The sequence below is a fragment of the Pinus tabuliformis genome, chromosome 5_2, assembly GCF_031772625.1.
Source record: "Pinus tabuliformis cultivar Carrire ecotype Pingquan chromosome 5_2, CPIR1, whole genome shotgun sequence".
Taxonomy (NCBI): Eukaryota; Viridiplantae; Streptophyta; class Pinopsida; order Pinales; family Pinaceae; genus Pinus; species Pinus tabuliformis.
The window spans coordinates 572,261,146-572,271,332 of NC_142306.1; the positions used below are offsets into that span (position 1 = coordinate 572,261,146).

At 34.7% G+C, this 10,187-nt stretch overlaps 1 pseudogene; it reads left to right on the forward strand.

Moving 5' to 3' along the window:
* Positions 1–5,055: 5,055 nt before the first annotated feature.
* LOC149160270 (uncharacterized) lies at positions 5,056–8,174 on the forward strand (annotated as a pseudogene).
* The last annotated feature ends 2,013 nt before the right edge of the window (positions 8,175–10,187 follow it).

The window sequence follows — 10,187 nt, forward strand, 5'->3', positions numbered from 1 at the left end:
GAACACAACTCAACCAAGTATACAAGCTAGTCATTGAGTTGGCTGTGTAGGGAGTTGGGAATGAGGAGGAGAATTACTTATAGGAAATGCCATTTTCTATTGTTGGAGTAACTATAGAAATTGTTGTGGAAATTGAAAAGGAGCTTGGGGTTGTGCTCAAAAGGAGATATTTTTCTACCCATGTTTCTATGGATGATTTACAAAGAGAGGAATATGTGGGTTTTGTGGTGTAGTAGAGTACTGAAGTTGAGGAAAAAATTGGACATGCAAGTTAGTCCAATAATTATTATAATTGTAGGGGGTCATAAACCATACCTAAAGGATGATGCTACCATATCCATGTTTGTTTGATGAAGCAAAGATGCTCTATATTAAAATTTGTATCTTAATATATTCCTTTTAGCCCACATCTAAAATTTGAAAACCACTAGTCACTACATATGACATTGAATTTTAAAGAGATGGAGAGTTTTCAACCCTGTGGCTAGGTTTTTTCTTTATGGTATACTTTGATACACTAGGAGAATGTTTGAATATTGAGAATTTTCTTTCATGTCACAAAGTTACTGATCAAATGAGAAATATTACCTCAAAATGAGAACTCTAGCAAGAAAAACATGAAAATAGGCTGAAAATGAAAAGTGTTGATGTTGGAATAACAATAAATTTTTTGGTAAGTTTTCAATACTTTTAAAAAATGGCTGTAAAAACCAATAAAAACCAATTTTTTGTATGAAAAAGACACCTTGAAAAATGAAAAGTGTTGATGCGCGTCTTTTTTTTTGGGGTAAATTTTCAACATTTTTTAATAATGACGTTAAAGATAAAATATCATGACTCGGAAAACTTTAAAGTTCCAACGATTTTCAAGCATGACATTAAAGATAAAATATCATACCTTTGAAAAACCTTAAAATTCCAACGAATTTTAGGCATGACATTAAATATAAAATATCACGTCTTCGACAATTTTCAGTCATGGTGCTAAAGAAGAAATACTTATAATTTTTTGCAACCATAACATTAAAGATAAAATATCATGGCTTAGAAAAACATTAAAATCTTAACAAATTTTCAACCATGGAATTAAAACCAAATATTATGACTACAAAAAACCTTAAGTTTTCAAAATATTTCAAGCATGACATTATGGAAAAATTTTAAGTGATTATACCAAAGGTAATTTTATTTTTAAATGTTAAATGTATAGTCATTTTAAAATCTTAGCCTAAGACAACTTGACACATTGCAACAAAATTTTTAAAATAAACCATCAAATTGACATATAGTGTAGGTGAACTCGACCCATTGTAATGAAAACTTAAAGACCAACCATGAAATTGACTCGATTCATTATAACAAAAACTTTAAAATCAACTGTCAAATTACATATAATGGGATCAGGTTTCTAGTCAAGCATCGACACAGACCCTGTAGAAAAGAAATAAAAATAAAAATACAAAAACAAAATAATAAAAAATAAATCAATATGTAAATAAATAAAAATGAAAAATACAAAAGAAAACAAAAATTCAAACATTGAAAAAAACTAAAAACCAAAAAAAAAACAAAGAGGCACAAAAAGTTTTAAGAAATAATAACAAGTAATAAAACATAAAAAAAATTAAAAAACATGACCCAAAAAAAAATTAAATATATAAAAAAGACAAAAAAAACAAACATAAAAATGTTAAATAAAAAAACAAAATTAACTTGTAGAAACTAAAGAAAAAATAAAAAAGAAAAACAAATATAAAAAAGTAAATTAAAAAAAGGAAAATATTTCAAAAAACACATAATTTAAGAAAATAAATTTAAAATTTAACAAAAATTAAATAAAATAGAAACATTAAAAACATATTTTGTTAAAGTTTTTTTTTTTAACCACACAATTTAAAATAAAATAATAAATAAATAAAAATTTGAAAATTGGGCCTCGGGTGGCCTAGGTCGATTCCCATTAAAAGATTTTGTCTATCGGATAGACTACTAAAATGTTCTTGGGATTCCCCTTAATGAAGTTCAATAGCTAAAGGAACCTTTTCTCATTTCTATATTCTGACAAATTCTGATATTAGGATGGCACTTCCAAAAGGATGATGTATATCGATCCCCACTGACATATATCAGAGATTGATATATCAGATTGAGTTTACAACTTGGTTGTGAACTACATTACAAGTCCAAAGGTTGAATGTTGATAGACAATATTTATCCTACAACATACCCTAGTGTGCTTGAGGCCCTCAAAATATTGAAATTTTAGGAAAAGTTGTATGTCTTATAATCGTTGAAATCTTGATAGTATTACATGAGAATTTTACTTGAGCTAGGAAGCTACTTTTCAACCAGAAAAATCCTTAAAACTTTCTCAGAATAGTGTGTGTACTACAATGTGTAATGATCAATAAATTAAACAATCAAATTCCATACAACCCTTCCATCTCTAGCATTCATTCACGATATTCCTATAAGAGGATTTTGAAGCTATTTCCTGGATCCCTCACAGGTTGATGATGGGTATTGGGCTAAATTTCGATTACCTTGCTCCTACATGAAGATCCCACTCTCATCTACCAAAATCAAAGGCCCTGCACACATGCACTGACAAACAAGCATACGACCCTTTCATAAAGTGTTGATTAGCTCAAAAACAACATGTATAAATAGATCGTAGAGACATGATAGATCTAGGAAGGAATAATCATTCTATCAATCATAAAAAAAGAGTACAAGGAAATATACACCAATAATTAAGACCTCTCCTCCGACTTGCAGCATGGCCTCCTTCTCCTAATGCAATGAAGCTCCCACGTTATAATATGGATATTAGATCTAGCACATTCTCAAAATTAAAACATTTTCTTGTTCCTAGTAGTCGACAAATCTCGACATCAATTGATGATGTATTTCGAAAAATGATAATGTATGTTTGATCAGATGTCTAAACTTATTTATAGACAAAGACACAAGCTTGAAGGCTGATAATCAATAGACAAAATATTTTAATAGAAAAATCGCCACCACATTAACTAATGGAATGGCTCAGAATGGTTCTTTTTGAGGCAATGTTAGTGGTTTTCTTCCTTCTGTTATTTTTCGGGATAATCTTTGGGTTTTTCCCATGCTCTTATTCCCCTCCTGTTAGCTCCCTCATAAAAATTTTCTAACCCTCTTTGCTTCCTCTTGCTCGGTTTGACTCGGTAGCCTCTTCCAATCCCCCTATTTTCTTTAACACATTCCCCTTTTCTAATTCTGATCAAACACATGTTTTCCCCCTATGGATCACACCCAAATATTCAAGAGGAAATAAATTTCTTATGTCCTCCTTGGGCTTATTTGATCTTGACCCCTCACACTCATCTTTTCTCACATCACTTCCTCCCCCTCCTTCACCTCCCCTGGTCTCTATTTCCATTTTCTTTAAGAAGTTCCACTCTAGATTTCTAGAGCCCCCCTTTGATTCGGTGCACCCTATGGTGCTACATTGGGGGGAGGGGGTTTGGATGAATTCCCATGAAAAAAGAGCCTACAATTTTAATACCAAGTAAATATATCGTGATCGATTATATCTTAGAGTACATTGGCAAACCCCTGGATACAACTAGGTTTTGACTTCTTAAGAGTTGTATGGGTACAACTAGGTTCCTTCATTGGTGTAAAGGATGGTTAGTAGGAGAAGGAAGATATAATATGGCCTAAATCTAGGTGGATGTATGTATCAAAGAGGGGTTGTTGGGTGAACTAGAGATTTATTATGTTGGTTCTATTTGGAAACATAGGGTTGATTACTAGAAAATCCCTTTTGATGCCATAGGTGCCATGAGGCTGGTCACATTCAGTATTATTGTCTATTTCTGGGTCCTTCTATGACTCATCAAGGATACACCAAGGGCTCAAAGGCATTGGTTACTTTTGATATATCAAGGTTATGGATATTGGATTCATCTCCTAGTCATGATATGCATGGTGCTCCTATTTTTGAGGGAGCAAGTTGCAAAAAAACATAGAAAATTTTTCATCCTTATCTCCCATTTTCTCTACTTCTATCGCTCTTATTTTTGGGGACCATGTCCTCGCATAGACCCTAAGCATTGTTTTCTCTCTAATTTCTTGTTATATAAACATCTAGTGGATATCAAGCATGTTAGGCTTTCTCTTACATGAATGAATGGTCGATCAGAGGGCAACGAGGTCTCAAAGAAACTAGACAGGTTCCTTGTATTGAAAAATTTAATGAGCATGGGCCTCTTATGCAAATCTTCAGTGATTTCTGGTAAGATCTTGAATCATTGTTCTATATTCTTGCAATGTGACTAAGCAGGGGTGAACAAACCAATCCATTTCCTCTTCAATCCCTCATGGATAAAGGAGGAGGAATATAAAGCCCTTGTCACTAGTCAAAGGAGACATGTGAGTCCATCTAGAACCTTTTCTTTCACGGAACAATTGGCTAAAAACCTGCCTGAAGTAAAACTAGCATCCAAAGTATGGGCAAAGAACTACAATGCAAATAAGATGATCACACACTTTGAAGTGGGAGAGGATAGCTAAGATATATGCACAATTAAATGGTCCAACAATTAATTAACAATCTACAAAAGAATTGAATAATTCTTCCTTCTAACCATCTTTATATAATCCTTCCTGTTAACAATCTACCAATCATAATACTTATATCAATCTCAAACTTGATTAATTATTTAGAAAATAGTTACAACCTAAAATACAAAATATATATATATATATATATATTTACGCGGTAAGGCGTTCCCTCTGGAATCAACACCCCCAGCTGCTACCGTGGACAATTATGGACCATCGATTATCTATGTTAGACGATAGAAGCATCTTCTACCGTCAGATTAACCAGCAACTATACATACCTCCACGTGGTTACTAACTCCGGTGAAGATCGATACAGTTACATGGACGCTCCTTCTACTCTGTATCCTACAGAGCCCGTGGCCACCATTCCTTATTTCCACGTCGCTTACACATGCCATGACCTCCCCTGGGCGGTAATGAAACCGAAACCGGTACCTCGTGAATCAGCCATATGGGGTCCCAGGCAGTGCTCGCTCCTTCTGAATTCAGGTTCTTGCAACCCCTGGAAAGGCGGGTAGAGAAGCTTCACGGCGATGGCAGTGCAGGAAATAGTAACATGGAGGACGGCCTTCTCAGCTCCCCACCTTGTGCCATGCAGCACCAGGTGAGCGTTGCAGCCGGGGGAAGTCTTGATCAAGTCTGGGGAGACATTCACAGGCCTAATTTTCAGACTACTCAGGCCGCGGTGGTGGATAATTTTCTTGCACAGACGGGCCTTGGACAGCGGGAAGATGAAGAGGAAGAAGAGGAGGAGGATGGCCTGAACCGGGGCAACAATGGCAGCTTGACCATATTTGCAATGGATTCTGTTCTTGCAGGTCAAAACCTGCAGCAACCGGAATGGCTGCAATTTCAACACCAACACCAACAATTTGGGGAATTATCGGCTTAGGCGAATAGTAATATTGATATCCCTGTCGTAGCCGCATCGTCGGGCTCTAAACACCCTGTCTGGAAGAAACGAGGTTGTGAGTCTATAACAGATCACACCGTGGAGCGGTGCCAGAAGCGTATGATCAAAATTCGAGAATCTGCTGCTCGTTCAAGAGCAAGGAGGCAGGTATGGGATTCGATCTTTCTGAACCTAGATAACATTTTGATTATTTGTCTCAGATTCGCTTCTTGTCCACTTAGGTTAGGGTATTTGACAGTAAAATATTATCATTAGCAATTAGTCCAGGACTACCAAGAAAGCTCATGCGTCTGTGTTGGGCTTCTATTACTACGTTATTTTGGGGTTAGCTGTAACTTCATTTTTGTTCCAACCATAGATCTCAGGAGCTACAATGGTGGCATCGAACAGGCGTTTCTTAGAACCTGAATTAAACTCCATTCATACTCCTCTACTTTACATCAAAGGTGAACAGTAATATGCCTTATTAGGTTCCCCTACGCTCTACTACGCACCAACATGTCAGGACTCTCCATTATTCGCTTTCCATTAAAATGCATGACGGAAAGCATTTTGTTCTGGTGTGCGGGAAATGTGTATGAGAAAACAAGACTTTTTGGAAGTGTGCAAGACAAGATAGTGCTCGATGGAGAGAGTGACAATGTTATATAGAATATTCTGTCATTGCATTTAGAAAAAGCGATGTTCACTCCCTCAACCTAGTGGGATGTGTTATGATGGCGGGTAGTATTAATTACGCATAAAATCGTGAATTTTTCAAATAGCTCTTTAACTTATCTGCATCCATTTAGATTATTATTCTTTTGATGTACATGTAATTACATTTGGCTTTGGAAAATGAACCTAATTTACATTGTATGTCGTTTTCTTCGTTATATATATATGAATTTGAGATCTTCATTTTTACAGATTTGAAAGGCTGTCAAGGAGGTCATGATTGGTTGGGTACAGAAGGTGTTTATGTTTTCTATTATGTTTTCTATCTTATAGGCTAAAATTAATTGCTTGTTAAGGAATACTAACCAGGGCCAAAATTTCTCTTTTTTTTGGTAGGATATTTCTCATCATACAACTTTTCAGTGTGATCAATTTCATCACCTGGGGGAATTATTATATTGGGTATTGGAGAAAAATGTTGAACGATGGTACAACTCTTTCCCCTCATGTTCACGGTTTTTTTCTTTTAACTTCAAGGAAGATGGATATGTTAAAAAATTGAAGTTTGAATCCAAAATTTGTTTGGGAGATTTTTTTACCATCAGTTTCATCCAGCTGAAGCCATCCCTAGATTGGACAAAAAATTCCTTTTACAGAGTGGAAAGAAAAGGAAAATTACTGGATGACGAACTGGTATTAATTATGTTAATGGGTAAAATAACCTATAAGGAAATTCAAAAACATAGAAATAGTCGAGATGCAGATAAGGCATATGGCTATTAATACCTAAATTGAGATTCATATGGCCATTTATCATTTAGTTCCAATATGTAGATTTGGTTTAGAGTTTGCTTTCTTGGATCTTGTCAAAAATCAGGAGATAACAGAATCAAGAACATTTAAGTAGGATTAGAAAAATAAAGCCCTGTCTATCTACAGATATACACACATATTTGCCTCATGACCATATCGACGAATACGAGAAGCATCCTTAGTAAGTGAAGAAAGTGAAGAAAATTTGAGTAATGCAGAAGATGGGCGTTTACTTTGTTACTTGAAATCCCAACTTAAAAATACAGAACTTGCCTTATCTGTTCCACAGCTCAACACAACTCTATATATTGAATTGACATGCCAATGTACTAAATCTGAATTTTATAACTCATGGAAACATCGATTATAATGCATCCAAAAACATATTCAAATTTCCACCTCCCCTGTTTAAAAGCTATTAATCTAAGAGTTTTTTGTTCTTTAATTGAGATCCATTTTCTCCTTATCATGACATTTATTTTATCACCCAGTTTTCGTATATGGCATAAAACTGATGAACAAAGAAAATTTAATTTCACAGAGTTGGATCCTAGTGATTACAATGTCAACGATGGCCTATGCTGCTTCCCTGGCTGGAATCATACTGATGTACATTTGGTATCCATTTTCTCCTTATCATGACATTTATTTTATCGCCCAGTTTTCGTATATGGCATAAAACTGATGAACAAAGAAAATTTAATTTCACAGAGTCGGATCCTAGTGATTACAATGTCAACGATGGCCTATGCTGCTTCCCTGGCTGGAATCATACTGATGTACATTTGGTATGCTCCAAAAGCATCATGCGTCTTGAACATATTTTTCATCACATGGACACTACTTCTTCTTCAAGTAATGACTAGCATCTCCCTACATTCAAAAGTAAGTTCCAATGACATAATTCACATGTAGTTATTAGTAAGTTGGTGATTCCTTATCACAAGTTGCCAATCAATTATATTCAGGAAAGTGACTGAAATCTAAATATTTGTTATATTATTACATTGCAAATAAACGTTTATTTTTTGCAAGGGAGTGTCGTTTTAAAAGTTGTTGAGATGGAAACTAATCACTGACTGTAGGCATCAAACTTATGTTGAATATGCAGGCAACAGTATATTCTACAAAGAATTCTGATGTACGTGTTTCCTTTCTCAGCAACGTCCACAGGAATGTGTGATTTCATCTATGAGGACATTAGTGAATGTGTTTTTCGTTGATGCATCCAATTGGGCGTGGATGGTATAGTTTTCTATGAGAAGCCTCTGCTACAATCTGGAGTATAGCAGATTTCAAATTCAAATAGTCATCCAAAGTATTGTAAATTTGATGAGAGATTCTTGCATAAGCTTTCACTTAAAAAGGCTTGGATGTTTGCACTGAAACTGTGTGAGTGCTGTTTTTTTGGGGCAGGGGTAAGGAGGGGGAATTATATGCACCATGATTGTATAGCACTAAAAATTTAGTCTGGTTCAATTATCCTTTCACAATGAGAAAAGCTAGGAACCATTGTGAGTCCATATTTGGAAATTTTGGTACTCTGTTCCATATTTGCTTAATTTGTTGTACTTTGTGCCTACCGGATTGTGGTCTAGCCCAAGTAGTAAAGTGATTGGTCTTCTATTAAGTTAGATGATGCTGAGTGTAAATTCTGAGTGACTTTTACTGTAGATGTGCCCCTCACAGCCTTGTATCTTAGCTAAAAATAATCTATAAAAATCATTCTCCAAACTAAAAACAAATAAAATATATACCTCTATATAATCGTGGTACTCTGTAATCCTTATAGGCAATATAAGGCAACCGAAGTGGGGGCATCTGAAAGAGTTGCACAAAGAGATAAAACTATGTGAAGCTGCTCTACTCTATGGAGACGTGAATACCATTTCACTGGGCCAAGGCCTTGAGGTTGGTCATTCAATTGAATATTTTTCTATAACAAGATTAATACATTATGACATTGCAAATAAACATTTATTTCTTGCAAGGGAGTGTCATTTTAAAAGCTGTTGAGATGGACCCCTCTGTTTTTTTTCTTTTTCCCTAGATTCACTCTTTTTCTCCGCTATTTCTCATCCTTTTTCATAGCCATGTACAAGTGAATTTCCGTCTTCTTGTTTTTTTTTAAAGTTAGAGATTAAGAAATTGAAATTGTTTTTTTTAAAGTTCGAGATAAAAAAAAAAAATTGAAATTGTCATAAAAATCTAAAGAATTATAAAGAATTATGAACTATTTATCAAGCTCATTTCTATAATGTCAAACATTTTTGTCTAAAATTTGATAATAAATAAAGATAATGGCCAAAACATAAATCATAAATCATATAATGGTATTAAGCTTTCTGAATAAGAAGAGCTCATTGCACCAAAATTCACCATACAACCAACTTTCCCTTTTATCCCACAGTTGGGAATACCTCTTTGTAATTTCTTCCATGTCTACCATAGACATTGCCATGACTTCTACATTAGTGTTCTCTCTAGTTCCTATATTTCTTATTGGACAACCAAAAATTCTTACTTTCTGAAGTGTCTTCAGATCCATATAACTCTCTGGTAATATATTTAATGTTGTACATGCCATTATAGTAAATATTTTAAGTGAAGCCATTGCACCTTTCTCTATTACAGGCAACTCCTTTAATGTAGGTAGCCAAGCAAGAGAAAATGTTGCTAGAAGAGGAAATGCTCCTTTGTGACCAAATTCTGTTGGAAACTTACTTACTCTAGGACATTCAATGATCTCCAATTGCCTCAAACCCTTGAGTTTATGTAGATGTGGAAGTTCTTCCAAGAAATGACAACCAACAAATTTAAGATAGCCCAAATATTGAAAGTCATAAAAATTATAATCCATTTTAACCAAGTGAAAGTATTCTAATAATACCAGTCTTCTCAATTTTGACATGTTTCTTATATCGTTGGGTAGAATTTCCAACTTCAATGTGAGGGAGTTCATTTGAGTCATCTTTCCCAGTGTGCCCTCACTAATAATTTCCCCATTATTTTGTAGTTGTAATGTTTTAAGTTGTGTTAAACTTGCCAAATTGTTGATAGACGCTGTTTTTTTTCCATCTGGTATCCTTATCTTTCTTCCAAAGAACCTTGCAACCGTAAGTTTCCAAATGCTCCAAAGAGGTAAGCCCTGAGATACTGGGAGGTAGAAATTGCAGATCTCTACATCCCTCCAAGC